Consider the following 20,102-nt stretch of genomic DNA (forward strand, 5'->3'; position numbering starts at 1 on the left):
TTTTAAAGATTTTATTTATTTATTTATTTGAGAGAGAGAGAGAAACAGCATGAGAGGGGAAAGGGTCAGAGGGAGAAGCAGGCTCCCCGCTGAGCTGGGAGCCTGATGCGGGACTCGAACCCAGGACTCTGGGATCATGACCTGAGCCGAAGGCCGTCCCTTAACCAACTGAGCCACCCAGGCACCCGAAAATTTATATGTATTTTATAGGAAAATTATTGCTCCCAACTTTCTTACAAATTTAGTTAAGATTTCCTTAACTGTTTATTTCTGGTATTTTTGACAGAGTAGATATCCTAAAAAAAAAAAAAAATCATTTTGTAAATACCTAAAGTACTAGGAAAGTATTTGCTTAAAAAGCCGAAACACTTAGCTGAGATTGCACAGAAATTGCCTAAGCCAAAAAAGCAGGGAGCAAAAAAATCAAGGGAGGACTAAAGCTATAATGATTCCAATAGTAACCAGTTGATCCATCTTGGACTACAGCTTCAGTTTTTACCACATACTCAACGACTACAGCTCAAACAGAGGGCTAAAAGACTTATGTCTTTTTTTTTTTTTTTTAAGATTTTATTGGAGCGCATGAGTGGCTCAGTCGTTAAGCATCTGCCTTTGGCTTAGGTCATGATTCCAGGGTCCTGGGATCCAGCTCACATCGGGCTCCCTGCTCATCGGGGAGACCTGCTTCTCCCTCTCCCACTCCCCCTGCTTGTATTCCTGCTCTCTCTCTCTTTCTCTCAAATAAAGTCTTAAAAAAAAGATTTTATTTATTCATTTGAGAGAGAGAGAGAGACAGAGAGACAGAGAGAGAGACAGAGGACGAGGAAGGGGGAAAGGCAGAGGGAGAAGCAGACTCCATACTGAGTCGGGAGCCCAACGTGAGGCTCAATGTGGGGCTCGATCCCAGGGCCTGGAGATCATGACCTGAGCTAAAGGCTCAATCCCAGGGCCTGGAGATCATGACCTGAGCCAGAGGCAGACACTTAACCATCTGAGCCACCCATGTGCCCCAGAGTTATGTCTTTTAACCAAAAACCCAAGAATTAATAACCATAGGGGAAATACTGGGAAAGCTATCCACATTCCAAAGGATTCTGAGAAAGAAACTTGTCTCAGCTTTAGCTCTTAATGGAAGCAGAAAAATCTCACTGAAGACTTATTTGCCAAAACAAACTAACACACAGTTTTTGAGCCAGAATTCACACCACCTAAGGGCACATAAATGCCAGGTTACAAATATGTATTTAACTGGTGCTGTGATTGTGATGTCCTAGAAATGTGGCAGAAACAACCATAGATACTCCCTGGAGGAATGTATTTTAAGACTGAGTTTGAAAGAATTCCCACAGAAAAAAGTTCCAAAGAACATATGGTCAATATATATAAAATGAATAGACAGGCCACCTTGAATTAGAGTCAGCAAAGCAGTTAAAAAAGAATTAGAAAAGCAAAGACTATAGATGTTGAGCAAAGACTATACACTAGAGAATATAAAATAAGTGTGCTTACTATGTGAAAAGAATAAAAATATGACAAGCACTATAAGCTGGCCAGATGGATCTGAAAAATAACTAAGGGAGTATCTAGAATAAAACTTATGAAAGCTGGGCGCCTGGGTAGCTCAGTTGTTAAGCGTCTGCCTTCGGCTCAGGTCATGATCCCAGGGTCCTGAGATCGAGCCCCGAGTCGGGCTCCCTGCTCAGCGGGAAGCCTGCTTCTCCCTCTGCCTCTTCCCTCTGCTTGTGTTCCCTCTCTCGCTGTCTCTCTCTCTCTGTCAAATAAACAAATAAAATCTTTAAGAAAAAAAAACAAAAAAAAAACTTATGAAAGCTGAAATTAAAAATCACTGGATAGTTGAAGCAGCAGATTAAATATGCTGAAATAGAATTTGTGGGTTGGAAGATAGATCTAAAAAATTATATAATGCGAGCCAACAGAGTCAGAGGTATTCAGAACAGTTTCAAAGAAATGGAGAAAAGATTCATAATTTCCAGCAAACATTGGATTTGTGTTTCTCCCCCTTCCCTCAAAAAAAAGATAAATTAAATGGAGATAAGTAAAATACAAAGAAATATTAACTAAGATTTTTATCAAAATTATTAAAGACATGGTTTTTACATTTTTATAAGTGAAAAGTGTCCCAGGAGGACAAGTAGACAGAAAACTACAACTAGACTTACCTTAATTAGTACCATTAAAGAAAAAAAGCATTCAATAAAAATTAACATGTGAGAAAGGCTTTATTCAAGGGGATAGGAGGACTATCACCATAGGTATATCACTACTGAGATGGAATTTTGCAGTGGGGGAGAGAGATTAGACTCAACTCCAGTATAGCTTGGGCAGGTAGAAATTTATAGTCAAGGAGCAGAGTGCAGGTCAGTCAATAAAAGTTACTAAGGGAGGGGAACCTGGGTGGCTCAGTTGGTTAAGTGTCTGCCTTCGGCTCAGGTTATGATCTCAGGGTCCTGAGATTGAGCCCCTCTCTGCTCAGCAGGGAGTCTGCTTCTCCCTCTCCCTTTGCAGGTCCCCCTGCTTGGGCTCTCTTGCTCTCTGTGTGTCAAATAAAGAAATAAAATCTTAAAAAAAAAAAAAAAGCTACTAAGAGAAACAGGGGCAAGGGGGGATTCTGGCTAAACTGACCTAACAGGATTCTTGCTATAGACTACCCAGCTGACCTGGGGCATGGTGGAGGATGAGGAACAAGATCAGATACCAATGGCTATCAGATATTGAGGGTGTGGGGTTCTGATTAAAAGGAATTAGCAGAATTCTTGCTAAAATTGGGCAATACAGAGATGAACTCAGAAGTCCAAAAGTCAGGCCTAGTTGGAGTAAAGTTCAGGGGAGGCTGAGTAGAGCTTGGTCAATGAGAAAACTTGTGTCAATACAACTACCTAATACTAAAGTTAAAGAAAAGGTCTCAAACTCCACGACAGAGAAAGGACAGATTATTTTTAAAAATGAAGATAAGGAGGAACAGCTATATGCAGTTTCTAAGAATCAGAAGTAAACTAAAGGATATATGGAAAGATAAAAGTAAAAGGAGGGGAAAGTACATCAGGTTACTGTTAACCAATAAATAAAAGCCAGTGTAGCCACACTAATATTAAACGAAATTGAAGAAAATTGCATATTTACACAAAAAAGAGTCTTTATATAGTGAAAGAAGTTTCACCAGAAAGATATGAAACTTCTAAATGTGTATGCATTTAATAATATAGTTTTAAAACTTGTAATGCAAAACACAGGCATTTGAATACTCTATTCAAGAGCTGTTAGATCAAGCTTACAAAAAAATCAGGATATGAATTTTGAAAAAATATATTTGGTATTATATTTTATATTTATTATGTGGGGTGTGTGTGTGTGTATACACACATATAGTCAACAAATTTTATCTAATGAATATTCAAAGTTATATCCCCAAATTATGTCATAAACATTCTTTTTAGGCATGTGTTGAACATCCGTAAAAATTGAACATAATAATGTATGCTATAAATTTCAATTAATTTAAAGAAGTGCTATCATTTCAGAGGATGCATTTATGACTGAAATTTAATCAAGTTAAAATGACTGCATTAAGAAACTTGTTGGGCAGGGTTGGGGGTGCTGTAACGCCTGGGTGGCTCGGTCTGTTAAGCGTCGGACTTGATTTGCACTCAGGTCATGATTTCAGGGTCATGGGATTGACCCTGTGTAGGGCTCTGTGCTCAGTGGGGCATTTACTTGAGATTTTTCTCTCTCCCTCTCCCTCTGTCCCCACCCTGTGCTCTCTCTCTTTCTCTCTAAAATAAATAAATAAATCTTAAAAAAAAAAGAAACTTGTTGGTGCAACAAATATATAAATATTTATCAGTATATATGGCAAATCAAAAAAAATCGAAGATAATAAAAATGCATATTAAAGCAGCTAAGCTGTTGACTAATTAGAAAGGCGTAGCCTTAAATGGTCATAAAATAAAGGCTGAAAATTAGTAATATATGATACCTCTTTGGCATGTTGGAATGAACAACTGGATGTTCATAAATGTAGAAAGAAAAAATAAATGTAAGAGTAAAAATACAGTGTAAGACAAGCATAATATAGACGACCACCAAAGCCAAATATTTTTAAATTTTATAGTTGATAAATTTAATAATAATATAACATATTGTTATAATATAGTAATCAAAGTATTTGTAGGCAGGATATTTCCTAAAAATAATATAATAATAATATAATAGTCTAAGTATTGGTAGACAGAATATTTCTTTAAATCAAGAAGAATAAAGACTGACAACTCAAAAGAAAACAAACATGGAAAGATTTCGTCAACCGGAATTTTAAAAAAAGAAATAAGTCATTTATGCAATTAGTTGCAATTTATGCAATTTAAGATACTACACTTCATTTGTAGGTAAGGAATGCAAATTATATTATGAGATAAAATGTTAAAGCCAACAGACTGAAGAAGTTAAGTTTAATCAATAATACCAGTTGTTCCAAGAATGTGGGATCAATATAGAATTTATGTAGAGCTAATGAAAATATACATAAGACCTATTAATACCATGGTTATGAGCCAATTGTGCATTTGATTGCAATAGAAAATTACCTATTCTCCCTTTTTAAATTATAAAACTCTAAAAATTCTTTTGAGTGGCATATTTTAGAATATTTTTAAAGTCTATTTAATTAAGTAGTTATTAACTATTTTTCCTTTTTAACAAAAGAAGGCATTTAACATGATTTATTAATTCTTTTACTTCTGAATTTTCAAACTAAAGCTTTTCTTCTCTTTGCAATTTTCTCCCCTCCACCTTTCACTAAGCTTAAATGAAATGCAAACTGATTTGTTTTACTAGGGAGCTCCCACTTGACACTTAAAGTGATTAAACTTAAATGATGACTACTTTTAAACCAAGTAGTTCTTTTTCTTTGTTTTTCCCAAATGTATTGGAAAATATTTTATGCCTTACCTTTCACTCAGGTGAAAATGCAAATAAATAACCCATAGGGTCGTGTATAGATAAAAACTTTCATAGCAGCAATAACAGCTTTGAGTGTTTTAAAAAATTCTCATTCATTTTCAGCTGGTAATGTGTAGAATGTATATGTAAAATTCTAAGGTTGCTCATGATAATGTTCTCTTGGTTTTCATGATTCCCTAGCCTAGAGTCCTTTTATGATTCTAGCTATGTCCAGATTTGGTGTTGCAATTTGCCTACATTTATGGTACGTGGGGTCAAGACCAATCTAGCTTAACTAATAAATTCAATAAAGTATTACGGATAGACAGTTGATCTAAATCTGACGGTTGTGAGTTGAATCATATCCCCTGAATGGAGGTATGTTTGGAGTCCTAACCTTCTATACCTCAGAATGTGATTATTTGGAGATAGAATCTTTATAGAGATGATCAAGTTAAAATAATTCATTAGGAGGGGTCCTAAGGCAGTATGACTAGTATCCTCATAAAAGGGGAAATTTGGACACAGAGATAGATACTCATAGAAAGAAGATGAAAGGGGCACAGGGAAAAGATGGCCATCTATGAGCTAAGAAGAGGGGCCTGGAACAGATCCTTCTTTCATGGTCCTCAGAAGGAACCAAAGCTAACACCTTGATTTTGGACTCCTAGCCTCCATATCTGTAAAACAATACATTTCTGTTGTTTTACCCCCATTTGTGGTACTTTTTAAATGGCAGCCCTACCAAACTAATACATGGGGCTCTCTACACATTTTCTCCAAACTCTTGCCTACTTGTCTTTTCCAAGTCAATTTGCTGTTGAAGTCAATCCACTAATGGTAACAGGAGAAGCTTTAGGCTTGAAGGAGATCTTGACAGAGAAAACTGATGAGGACTCTTTCTTCCCTGGGCTAGAATAGAATCACCACGTACTGAGCAAAAACCTGGCACGCAGAAATTCCCAGAGGAAAATTTGACATTGGTGAAAGTTTGTCCAATGTGTGTGATCTTAGAAACTAGGGAGGAGCTGGACTACATCTTCTCTTGAAGTTCCCTAGAGACCTGGGAACTGCAAAGGCTTCATCCTGCTACTTAGCAGGGGACGAGCAGCCCTTCTACCCCTGTACCATTGGCTCAGGGTTGTAAAAACTGGCCAGACCGCCCCATTTGTTTACTCCTAACACCAGATCTAAAGGCCAATAGAGAAAATAACAAATCATCTAAGGGATTCTAATGGCCAGAGAGAGGAAGATCCAGTCAGTACAAGCACAGTTCATGCCAGCAAAATAGAGTTGCTGCAAGAGACAGAAAGCTACTTGAACAAATAACAAAAACCCTTAAGAAAATTCAAGTGAAACCCCAATCACAAATGCTTTCTGGAGTTAAAATAACAGGATTTCCCGACTAAATACTTCAGTAAGTAAACTGAAAGATAGTATGTTCAAATCATGAACACACTTACAGATATAGAAGATCTAGCAGAAGAAATGTCTCAAAGCCCAGAGTGAAAATACAAAGTGGCATGAGTTGTGGTGGAAGAAAAAACCTCAAACAATATGCCATTTAGAGAGTAGATACAATAAAAATAACAAAAAATTTGGAATTCCATAAGAAAAAAATTATAGAGCTTAAGAGATAGTAAGGAACAAATATATAAAGAAATCTCTTAATGAGTTGAATAAAGAACTAAATTATCCTATTGAGGAGACTCACTGAACTTTAGGCAGGTTTGAAAAGAAAAAAGAGCCAGGCATACTTTGTTAATGAGTAATTAATAAATTTAAAATCAAGAAAAATACCACAAGCTTTCAGGTAGATTCTAATGTAAAAATCTAAGTAAACAATTAGAAAAAAAAAGAATCCAGCAATTTAGCTAAGGAGAAAAAGCACTGTGTAAGTGGAGTTTACAGCAAGAAGACAAGAGTCTTTTGATATAAGAAAATATGCTAACATAATCAAGTATCAACAAATTTAAGAAATAAACATGATTACTAATGGAGTTTGTCAAGATCTGATAAAATTTCTAAATTTCAAAAATAAAAAAGGTATGTATGTATAATATTTGGATGCAATAAATATTGTCACACATGCTGCAGAAAATATTATGGTAAAAGTTAAAGCGTTATAGCATTTTAATAATATTTGGAAATTAAACCTTTATTATTCTACAATGTTTGCAGGTTTTGTGAATGCAATAAAGCATTTAGAATAATGAAATGACTCATATAAGACTCAAAGCCTAGAGAGCTCATAGAAGTAAGAATATTTAGTATGGTCTAATTATATAATGTCAGGAAGCAAGAATTCCTGTCCCCTTCAAGGTCCTTCTAGCTGGACTAAGACTCAAATTAACATGAGACAGATTAACAGGAGAAAATAAAATTTGATAGCATATGGGAATCCACATAGACATGGAAATTCTAAAGACAGGCAGAATGAGGCATATATGTCATTCTGAACTAAGGATAAGGAGGTAGGGTCTGGGTCTTCAAAAGACAAGAATGCAGTCCTCAGGAAGAATGAAAAAGAGTAAATGTTTGGTATGCAAATGTTTGCTGGGCCACTCAGAAACCGCGAGACAGAGAGGACTTGGAAACTGGCCTTGCTAAGTTCCTCCCTGCTTGCTATATCTAGTTCATATCCTAATGTAGCTATCTACGTTGGTGTTAGCTCTTTTCCTGGAACAGGTCCTCTGTCTGAATCGTTTTAGGCAGCTGTGGGATGGCAAAGGGCTTTTCCTGAATCTGCTGGGTCTTGATTGCTTTAAACTCAAAATAATCATTATGCCTAAGCATATTTTGGGAGACTTGTCTTGAACCCCTTCAATAGGATAAATATATTTAGGTTTAAGTGGAGAGAGGGAAATGGAGACATACATACAAATGGAAAAAAAAATACACTTAATGCTTACCTAATTTAGGTATTTTTATGAAATTATATTTCATGTGCAACATGCAGAGAAAGTTTGGCAAGCTTTTCCATAATGACCAGGCCTTAGAAATCTTAACACACATTGTTTGGGAGACGGTCTTGGAAAATTATAACTGAATTAAATGTTTTTAGACCAGTTTTTGTCGTTGGCTATCAACACAGTTTTTCTCATGTTCTTCAAATTATATAAGAAGTGTTGACATCAGCCAATCAAAATAGTTTTTACTATATGTACAGTTTTATCAGAATTTTGTTCCCTCGTATGTACTGGTGTTTAAAGATTTAAGACTTATTAAGTCACATAGACAATATTTATGAGATGAATTCTATGGCTAATAAACACAATAAATTTTGTTTTTTGGGTTACCATCAGAAATTTTCATTTGTAAATATTGACTTAGCCTCATTCTGTGTAGTGTTTAAGGAAATAAAGAACAGTTATTAAAAAAATAAAATTGTTAATTCCTGAGATATGTTCTTTCATTTTTGAAGTTAAAAAATATCTATTACATATTTAACTTTTTAACCCCCAATATTGGAATTATTCTCAGAATATCATGCTTTTTGTCTGTGTAATACTAACTTAAAACACAGAAATATCTAAAGATACTGTTAAAGGTTTATCTAGATATATTATATACATTGTATATTTTCTTTTGAATTGATTTTTTCTATGAATTGCATAAATTTGCTTCCAGGCAAAGCATTTAATCGTGTTTTCATTACAGAAGATTTTCCCCAGTCAGATTAGTATAGTTGTTTTCCAGTTAGTAATTTGTTGCTTTTATTCGTTGCTTTTATCTTTCTTTTCTTTTTTTTTTTTTTGAGAGAGAGAGAGCAAGCATGTGCAGAGTGGGGGGAGGGGCAGGAGAGAGAGAGAATCTTAAGCAGGCTCCACACCCAGTGTGGAGCTGGACTTCAGGCTGGATCCCATGACCCTGAGATCATGACCTGAGCCGAAATCCAGAGTTGGACACTTAACTGACTGAGACGCCCAGGCACTCCTATTCATCCTTTTTTTTTGTCTTGTAATAGAATGTTCACATGTTTAACTTCCTCAAAGGTATTAATCAGTATATTAGTTGGAAAGTACTATAATATAAATCCTCAAATGAATCCCAAACACTTTTTTTTAAGATTTTATTTTATTTATTTGAGAGAGAGAGAGCACAAGAAGGGGTAGGGTCAGAGGGAGAAGCAGACTCCCCGCTGAGCAGGGAGCCCAATGCGGAACTCAATTCTGGGCCTCTGGGATCATGACCTGAGCTGAAGGCAGTCGCTTAACCAACTGAGCCACCCAGGAGCCCCCAAACTCTTAAATGTTCTGTTTTGCATATGCTACATGATCTGTTTGGAAGATAATGAGATTCATTAAATTTATGCATAATTTTGTGCTCTTACTTGTCTGAAACTACACTGATTTCTTTTTTGGTAAGCACAGAAGTTAGGTTGTAGCTGGGGGTTGCTAATTTTGTTTTTCTTTTAGTCACCATATTGTACAATACATCCACAGGACTTATTTATAAGTGGAAGTTTGTACCTTTTGACCACCTTTACACATTTTGCCCATCCCTCAACCCTAACTCCTGGCAACCACCAATCTATTCTCTGTACCTATGGGTTTTATTTTGTTTGTTTGTTTTTAGTTTCCTAAAGGAATCATACAGTGTTTGTGTTTCTCTGTCTTATTTCACTTAGTATAATGCCCTCAAGATCCATTCATACTAGAAATGGCAGATTTCCTTCTATTTTTATAATATTCCTGTATTTCTATTATATATATTTCTATTTATAAATATTTCATATTTTTTTTCTTTACACATCCATTCATCAACGGACATTTAGGTTGTTTCCATAACTTGGCTCTTGTAAATAGTCCTGCTATGAACATGGGGTATGGAGATATCTCTTTGACAGTGTTTTCATTTCCTTTGGATAAATACCCAGAAGCGGAATTGCTGGGTCGTATGATAGTTCTATTTTTAATAATCTGGGAACCTCCATACTGTTTCCCACAGTGGCTGCACCAGTTTATATTCACCCCAATAGTGCAGCACAAGTATTCCCTCTTTTCCACATCCTTGCCAACACTTGTTATTTCTTGTCTTTTTAAAAGTAGTCAATCAACAGGTGTGAGGTAATATCTCATTGTGGTTCTAATTCGCATTTCCCTGATGATTAGTGGTGGTGAACACCTTTTCATGTACGGGGGCTTACGTTTCACTTGAAAACTGGAAGAGTTGCAGCTTCAGTAATTGTCATAATTTTTTTTATTTTGAAAAAAGAAATTCTTGACTTTTTAATTTAGAAATTTTATTTCAACACTGCCACTCATCTACCCACTCAGTAGATTTAGGTGCCCCTCCTCTATGCCATATGCTTATATCAACTTTAAAATTATTGTAAGTATTTCAAATTTTTATTTATGTACTTGTTTCTTTAACTAAACCAGGAAGACCTTTAAAGATACCTTATATCATGATCTTAAAACTTACTAAAGTACCTGACACAGAATATAGGTTAGAGGACCATTTAGAATGAATGAATAGGGACGCCTGGGTGGCTCAGTTGTTAAGCATCTGCCTTCGGCTCAGGTCATAATCCCAGGGTCCTGGGATTGAGCCCCGCATGGGGCTCCCTGCTCAGTGGGGAGCCTGCTTCTCCTTCTCCCACTCCCCCTGCTTGTGTTCCCTCTCTCACTGTCTCTCTCTGTCAAATAAATATATAAAATCTTTAAAAAAAAAGTAAAAAATAAAAAAAATTATAGAATGAATGAATAAATCAAATATATATATTTTAATAACAATCGATGCAGCATCTTTTTCGGTAAATTGGAATTTTTATCCAGAGAGATTAACTTGCCTTCATTTAATAGTGACAGAACTGATGAATGGCCTATTTTCATACCAGAATATATTTTTCATATTAAATAGATACCAACAAAAGAGATGTTTCTGAACTAGGTACCCCAAATAAACAAGACAGCTTTAATGACACATATGCAAACAAATGTTTCACAGGAGCAGTTTCAGATCAGTGGTCACAATGGTTAGAATTCTATTTGTTTGCAAGCATTTTTATTAGTGCTTTTCTGGATGTTTTTGAAATTTTAACTATCTGGAGTATTTAACATGCATTTTCTCTTTCTTCTGCCCTGAAGAAAAAATGTTAGAAGTGTAAATATTTTTAAAGTATGAATTTTTAACACCTTAAAGATTTTTTTATTTGTGTCCTAGAAATATGATTTAATATGAGAAAGAAATTTATTTGCTAAGACACAAGAATTTTAAGAAAACTTCAAGAGCAAAACAATATTTTTGGCATTGGCTATAACTGCCCTGAATCCAAGTACTAGCATTGGCACTTCCTCTCCTTCTTACCTGGGCAAAAGTCCTTGTTTTTACTTAGCTTTAGTTAGTTATCTATAAAATAAACATTATAATGAGTTTCATACATTCTTTTTTGCTCTTTAATTCTTCTAAAAAAGTCTGACTTCTTTTGAGCTCCATTTGAAAATTCCATTGTATTATCTGAAAAGTTTGTAACTCTATTACTATTTGCTTTTATCCACTTATAAAACAACACTTTAATGTTTGAAGATATTTATATTTAATTAACTTTGAAAATAGCAGCTTTATTGGGCTATAATTTACATTTGTACCTTAAAAATTCATCCTTTAAAAATGTACACTTCAGTGGTTTTTAGGTATATTCATATAACTATGCAACCATAATCAGTATCTGATTTTAGATTTTAATTATGAAAAAAAGATCCATTAACAGTCATGTCCTGTTTCCTTCTGTCTCCAGCCCCTGGGAACTTCTAACTTACTTTCTGTCTCCATCAACAACTAACTCTATTCTAAACATCTCATATAAATGGAATCATACAACATGTGGCTTTGTGTGACTATTTCTTTCATTAACGTAATGTTTTTCAGATTTGTTGTCATACATTGATCTTGATTCCTTAAATTAGTTTGATGTCTAGTGCTTACAGTTCTATTTTTTTTAATTCAATAGACTTTATTTTTTTTTAAAGATTTTATTTATTTATTTGAGAGAGAGAATGAGAGAGAGAGAGCATGAGAGGGGGGAGGGTCAGAGGGAGAAGCAGACTCCCTGCCGAGCAGGGAGCCCGATGTGGGACTCGATCCTGGGACTCCAGGATCATGACCTGAGCCGAAGGCAGTCGCTTAACCAACTGAGCCACCCAGGCGCCCCAATAGACTTTATTTTTTAGAGCTGCTTTTAGGTTCACAGCAAAACTGCGCAGAGGTACAAAGATTTCCCATATGCCTGAGCCCTACACATGCACAGCCTCCCCCATCATCAACATGTTCAGTTTGGTACATTTGTTACAATTGATGAGCTTGTATTTGAACGTTATTATCACCCGAAGTCCATAGTTCACATTAGGGTTCACCCTTGGTGTTTACATTCTGTGGTTTAGACAAATGTAAAGGGCATGTATCCCCTATTACGGTATCATACAGAATAGTTTTGCTGCCCTAAAAATATTCTGTTCTCTACTCATTCAACTTATCTCTCCAACTAACCCACGACAACTGCTGTTCTTTTTACTGACTCCATAGTTTTGCCTTTTCTAGAATGTCAAATGGTTAGAATCATGCACTTTGTAGCCTTTTCACTTAGTAATATACATTTAAGATTCCTTCATGGCCTAATAGCACATTTCTTTTTATCACTGAATATATTTCATTCTCAGGATGTACATAGTTTATTTACCCCTTTACCTGCTGTTTCAATTTCATTGATCTCTACTCCAATTTTTATTATTGTTTTTGTTTTGCTTACTTGGGATTTAATTTGCTCTTCTTTCATAAAGTGAAAGCTTAGATAATTAATTTTTGATCTTGCCTCTTTTCTATAGTACTACTTTTCTGCTTCATCCCACAAATTTTGATAAACTGTGGTATTTATCTCAAGATATTTTAAATTTTTCTTGAGATTTCTCCTTCAACCCATGTGCTATTTAGAAGTATGTTGTTTTTCTCCATGCATTTTGAAATTTTCCAGCTATCTTTTTGTTACTGGTGTCTAGTTTAATTCCCTTGAGATATGAGAGCAGACATTGCATCATTTCTATAATTTTAAATTTGTTAAGATGTGTTTTATGGCCCAGAGTATGTTCTATCTTGGGGGCTGCTTCATAGGAACTTGAGAAGAGTGTGTATGCTGCTGATGTTGGATCAAGTAGTCTGTAGATGTACATTATATCCATATATGATGATGTTGAGTTCAGTTATGTCCTTACTGATTTTTTCCCTGCTGAATCTATCCATTCCTGATAGAAGTGTGTTGAAGTCTCCAATTCAATAATATTGGATTGTGCTGCAATAATGGAACAACCATAAATAGGCCTTTAGTAAAGTGGTGGTAAGGTGTGGGGGGTGGGGAAGCATTCCATAGTTCTATGATTAGGTCTCAGTCTTTTCATGAGCCTGTACCTCCGGACTGTGATCTTCACAAGAGCTTCCTAATTTTTTTTTTACCCCTTAGGTAGCATAGGGTGACTAGACTGGACCAGAGTTGGGTATTTCTCTTTCCTCAGGTCATTTATTTTTTTATATATTTATTTATTTAAATAATCTCTACACACAATGTGAGGCTCGAACTCACCACCCTGAGATCAAGAGTCATACACTCTTCCGACTGAGCCAGCCAGGCACCCCTTCCCTCAGGTTTAGACTCTAATAAAACACAGCAGCTTAGGCTTTGCTTAAATAGTTTCTCCTAGGGCAGACATTATTAAGAATAGAATGCTGTGGTATATTTCAAAATGTTTCCTTTTCCCCTCTCCCCGCTGTAAGCAGGAAGAGATTTTTCTTTGATATTCACTTCCCTAACCCGGTAGAGCTCCAGGAGGTAAAACTTGAAGTGTGGGGCTCCTCCTATGACTCTGAGTTCCCTGCAGTTTTTACCTCTCAGACTTATTCACCCAGAGCCTTCAGCAATTCATCATTTACAGTTCAGGATTCCCTTCCCTGTGATGATTTCTGCTCATGGGTTTCTGCTCTAGTAAGCTGCAATTCTTTGTATTTGCCTGTTGGTTCCTCCAGTTTGGAGGGCATTTGCTTGCTCTGTGACATCACTTCTCTCACAGATCTAAGAAAAGTTACTAATTTTTCACTTTGTTCAGCTTTTTACTTGTTGTTAGAATAAAGTGGCAACTTCTAAGCATCTTACCTGCTGAACCAGAAACCTCAAGTTTCTTATAGTTTCATTTAAAAAGCCTAACCTGATATTAGATTTTTGGGGTTTTCACAGCTTTGGGGGTTTCTCAGCCTTTTTAACTACTTTATATTTTGACCTACAGAGAGGACTTCACTTGAGCCTTTTAATATAGGCATATTTAAGGCATTTAAGAAAACAGTAGGGTCTATGTCCGTGAATAAGTGAATACTAAGAAAAAAAAACTAATTAAATTAGAGTCAAGTTATATAAATGATAAATTAGCTTCATTTCATTTCCTCAATATACTCAGCTCTCTCTTGCCTAAAGACTATAAATTTGCTCTTGCCTCTAAATGGAATATCCAATGCTCTGCATGGGTAACTTTTCTTATTCTTTATGTTTCAGGTTAAATAATCCTCAAAGAAGGCTCTCCTGACATATGTAAAGCAGCCACCATACCTGTTATTTTCTATTGCATTACCCACTTTATTCACTTAATAGGTAATGATTATTTATCTACTTATTTATTTTCCATCTTTCCTCCCCTAGAATAAGGTCCAAGAGGCAAATATCCCTTTAGACTTCCAACTTGCATTTCTCTGTGTCCTAAGACACAAAAACAAGACAGTGAAAAGTACAGGAAGAAAAACTGTCACAGAGGAGTCATGGTGAGTAAGAAGAGCAGCAGAGGAAGCTCCAGGAGCACCTAGCAGCCAAGGGAAAACTGAAGTGCCAAAACACAAAGCCTTATCTAAAATCCAAGAGTAGTTGTCTGAGTCCGTTACCTTCTTCTTCTTCTTTTTTTTTTTTTTGAAAGATTTACTCATTTATTTTGGAGAGAGAGAGAAAAAGAGTGTGCGAGGGGGGAGGGGCAGAGGGAGAGAGAGAGAATCCCAAGCAGACTCCCTAGTTGAGTGTGGACCCCAATGCAGGGCTCGAGTCCATGACCATGACATCATGACCCAAGCCAAAATCGGAAGATGGACACCTAACTGACAGAGCCACCCAGGCATCCCTGAATCCTCCACCTTCTAAGTCTACTATCATACCCAGAAAGGATGTTACCAACCATGTTGCTTTGCCTATCAAAGCTATAAGACCCATGGGCATTAAACTCCAGCCCAGACCCGCTTATATCACAGGATCCCAGAAGCCAATGTTGGAGGCACCAAAACTTCTGGGCAAAAGGCTGACTTCAGGATGTTTTTCTTCTAAATCAAACTGTAAACCTTCTAGCATGAAGGTGGATCATCCACTACTGGAGAACAGTCTAGAAAAACCATGGGGTTACTTAATATACAGGAATTGAAAACTACAAAACAGCTGTAGCAGATCAATGAAATGCTAAATGTGCAGACTCTGTGGACAATAACCATGTTAAAAATGAAGCCTTGGATAGCTTTCTAAAACAGACGAACAAAGAGAACTGGCCCCAAACCTTACCAGACTCTGAAAGGAAGCTAAACCCTAAATAATAGGCAACAGTTAAGCCAAAGACTGACTCTTATCATCAAACCAAGAGCAGTTTGGCTCCTAAACAGGTCTTGAGCGAAAGTTCAGGGAATAGTGCTTTTCTGAAAGACAGAGCTAATAAACAATTTGTTGGAGAGACACAAATTAAGATACCACCAGTAAAGTCACAGCAACTCTCCAGAGGAACAAATCTTGCAAGACCAGGAGAAAAACTCCCAAAGATAGTTTCCTCTCCCTATGTTCATTCAGTTCCTTAGCAGGACTCATGCATCAAAGAAACTGGTGGTCAAGGACATAAAAGATATTAAGGTTAATGGAGATAAACATGAAAGACCAAATGAAACTAAGTTACAGTCACACACCATTACTGAGCAGAAAGTAGAGCAAACCCTGGTGTGCTTCTGGGAAGCTATTACAACAGACATCCAAACACTGAGCAAGGTCAGAAATCTACTCAATGTTGTTTCAGACCTTGGACACCATGTACACTGCAAGAATCAAAAGCCATAAACCAAAGGCCTAATTTGACAGTTGCAGTTTTAATTCAATCATTCCAAACACCCCTAACACAAGAGCAAATGGAACCAATGGAAATAAATGCAGCAGCAGCAATCAACAAAAAGCACAGATTCTGGACTTCAAGTTGAAAAAGACTCTTCCCCAGAACCATTTTCTCAATAAGACAGCTCCCCAAACTCAAGCTGGTAAGAAAACCATAAATAGAAGGAGAGTCCCAAATGGGACCCAGACTAATCCAAATATTAAGAAGAAGATCACAGCAGAAGATTGAAGGAAGCAACTGGAAGACTGGCAAAAATCTAAGGGGGAAAATCTATAAACAGCCTCCTATGGAACTTGAAACAAGAAGAAAAATAATAAAGGAAATGAAGATTTCATTCGGGAAAAGTATGGAAAAAGAAGATGAAGAAAAGAAAGCACAACTTAAACTGTCCAAAAAAATTAAGAACATTCTCACAGAATGTCTGTAGCTCATTGAAGAGGGTGTACTTTCTAATGCAATATTGACCGTATTGCTCAGTATTCCTGAGGCTGAAAAATTTGCTACATTTTGGATCTGCAAAGCAAAGTTGTTGGCAAAAAAGTACTTTTGGTGTTACTGGGCTGTACTAAGAGGCTATTAGAAATGGGGCAACACTGTTACAAGAGTTGCGAGAAGTTGTTCATAATATTTTGCAATACCCAAACAGAATCATGGAAGGAGTTACTTCTGACTCTTTAGTTGCTGAAACAGATATAATAACATCAATAGAAGAGCTGGACAATAAGATGGAATTTGAAAAGTCTTGTCTTTGAAAGAGAGAGAACAGTTTACATCAACACCCCAAAGAACCAAGACAGAACAGGATAACCATCCTGGTATCAAGTTAAGATCCCCTTCCTATCCCTATCCCATGGCTTAGGGATCTGCTACAGCTGTTTTGTAGAGTAAGTGGAACATCAGAAGTGCAAGCCATGAAGCTCATCAGTCTTGTACAGCGTTGAACAAGGACTGAGCGAGATGTGTCCCGCTATCTGGAAATGCTGCAGGGACATGATTTAGTAGTGGCTTCTCTTAATGAGCTATTAGAAGTGGCAGAAACAGAGTGTTTTATATTCCGTAAAAATGAGGCTTTGCCTGTAACATTAGGGTTTAAGATCCTTGAGTCATAATTTATCACGGCCTTTTTTTTTTAAAGGAGTTTCGGAGTGTCCATGAAAGAAGGAATACCCTTGTCCAGGTGACCTGGAAAAAACTGTATAATGACAGGCAGATTATGGGCTCTCAGAATTTAGTAATTCACTGAACTTACTCAAATTTAATATCCCCATGAGACTGTCTTTGGTTTATTTAAGACTATAGTTTGCCATAGTTTTGTAGCATACGTACATTTTAAACTATCGAATATTAATTTACCCAACAATTATGGTAAAAGTTTTCACTTTATTGATCTACTTTATTCTCAGTATAGTTCTTTTTTGTATCAGAAGAATTGGTGCCACAGCATGAAAGACTTTCCTTCCAGCATCCACCTTAGCAGAAAGGGCAAGTCCTTCCAGCCAGGAGGAGCTGTGCTTAGAAGCTAGCCTTCCCAACTAGATGCCATGTGACAGACCATGTGGTCAAATCCCCTCATTTTGCATAGTTGATGCTAGCTGTGGCTTTGCTCAGAGATTGCAAATGACTTTTATGTGCGACGTGGACTTCTGTCAGTGTCCGTAGAGATGAGGGGCATTTCATGTCCTGCCTGTGCCAGAATTCCTTTGATGAAACACAGTTCTGAATTGGGGTGGTCATCTAGCTTTTCATATCCATATCTGATTTCACATTTATTATCCAGAAACACTTCAAGTAAAAACAAAAGGAAGCAAGGGAGAAAGGAGGGGAGGGGACATAGCTTCTTCACTTCAATTCTTTGCTCTGCTATGGGACACCTGGCCTGAGAAGACAGTACAAGCCCCACAGACTATGACAGGTTGCTTTTCCTTCCTCCTGGGCAACTGCTCTTGGAAAGGCAAAATCAGAATCATTATGTAAAGGTAATGTATAGAAAAACCAAGCCAACGTATTTTGAATTTTAAAATTTCAGCTTTCTTAATATTTAAGTATTATCTACAACAAAAAAATAAATTTCATGTTAAAAAAAAAACAGTGAAAAATACAGAGAGGGAGTGAAAGGATGGGAGAGAGACCGACAGAAAAGGGACATAGGTGTTTTTCTATAATGTGAGGTCTTAAAAATTTGAGAACACAGATCAGAGATGACATTTGTGCCGATGGATGAAGACAAGGATGGCATATTTGGCAGCATTCCTGTCCTAGTCAGTAGGGTCCTCAACATTAGCAGTCAGTAATAATTGGTGCAGATCTTAGTACCAAGGTCAGCCCCCAGGGTAGATGTTTGAATCTGTGGCAGTAGCAGATGGAGTTGTATCTCTAGTGGGTACTGATAGCATAGTTGACATTTTAGGGATAGCAATAAATGGGATAGTCAGGGAGCAAAAGAAGAAAGACAAAACGCTAAAAATCATGCAGTAGTCATGGAGACAACAAAGTTCTTGGAGCATTGGCACTTCCAGGAACCTCTCAAAATTATCAAGGAGGAAATTGAGGAAGACTGGATTTCCTGAAGAGTAAATAGGAACATGCAGTGCCAGAGAAATTTTTACTTTGTGGACTTGTTTTTTATCTTCTCTTGTTGCTAGACTAAGATGCTTAAGAAACAAAGGTTTCCTTTGTTTTCTTGTGTCCTACTGTAATCTATAAAACAATGATTTTAATATAGTTAACATGATCTACCATTTCTCTCTACAGATAATTACTTCAACATTAATTGGCATTCATGTTTTAGGATCCTGTGATATTGAACCATATGTTTCATCCAAGTTATACACCCTGCACCTAGGTTGTGTTAAAATTGTGTATCTTCTTAGAACACTTAGAGGCTGGCAAAACAATATCAAATAAAATTACATTTTATCTTTATAAATGAACATGAAAAATCAAATACATTGTTAAATCCTGATATTTATCCAAAAGGAAATTCGATTTGGAAAGAGTTAACAGGGCATTTCTGAAATGAAAGATGAGATTTGAGGGTCAAAACCGAAGACTATGCCTTTTGTTTTTTCAGTCATTTTCTTTTTCCCAATGCTGCCCTGGATAAAACAGGTGCTTATTTTGGTCGTTATTGAATTCTCTCCAATTTATGATATTAGGTATTTCTTATTCTCGTAAGACTGTCTGCAAGAATAGGTTTTTCTATCTAGAAAGTAAGAAATTTATAAACCTACAAACCAGGACCTATAAAGTAACATTTCTTGTTCAAAAAGATCTCATAAATTGTATATGTAACAGATACTTAAATATTTATTTTCTTTCCTTTCAGGTATACTCACATTAAAATATGAATCTTTCAACTTTTTCCCCTCAAAGCCTTTAGTATGATGTTAAAATATAAATGATATCAAATTTTACAGAAAATATAGTAGCATAATATTATGAATGAGAAGACAAGGCAATTTAAATATGAAAAGACGTAAGTAAATGACTATTTACGTGCATAACCACGTTTTACAGGACAATAGGCATAGTCAGAATATAAATTAAATAAATGATCATATACTATTTCAGAGTTGTTTTAGTCTGAGGATTATGATGTACTGCCATTTACAGTAACAGCTGCTTCCTTAAACTGAAAGAAGTATTACCTGTGTTTTCTTCTCCGTCAAAAGAAAGTGATGTTTCTGAAGAGAAATATGAAGCACAAACTGGAAAACATGACCTGTATGCCTTGCTCCTGGAGTTGGAAGTTGGGAAAATCACATTCTCACAGGAAGAGTACTATCTGCCTGTGAATGACTTGCAAGTGGAGATTTTGACATATCCAATCCCCAAACTAGTTAGGACACTGCATGGCAGCAAGCCAGGGTCTCCTACCTCTTAATGAACCATTGCTGGTAAAAGGCTACCACTTCCATGACCTGTGTTTGGGGTAAATTTAACCTAGAAATGTGTTCACATATGCACTGGGCCTTGTTTGTT

General features: G+C 36.3%; 1 pseudogene; it reads left to right on the forward strand.

The window, feature by feature from the left end:
• The first annotated feature begins 9,777 nt into the window (after window positions 1-9,777).
• Window positions 9,778-17,230, forward strand: LOC123847794 (cytoskeleton-associated protein 2-like; annotated as a pseudogene).
• The last annotated feature ends 2,872 nt before the right edge of the window (window positions 17,231-20,102 follow it).

Source organism: Mirounga angustirostris, unplaced genomic scaffold (genome assembly GCF_029215605.1).
Source record: "Mirounga angustirostris isolate CCGP_5_RB_7025 unplaced genomic scaffold, mMirAng1.0.hap1 SCAF_2, whole genome shotgun sequence".
NCBI lineage: Eukaryota > Metazoa > Chordata > Mammalia > Carnivora > Phocidae > Mirounga > Mirounga angustirostris.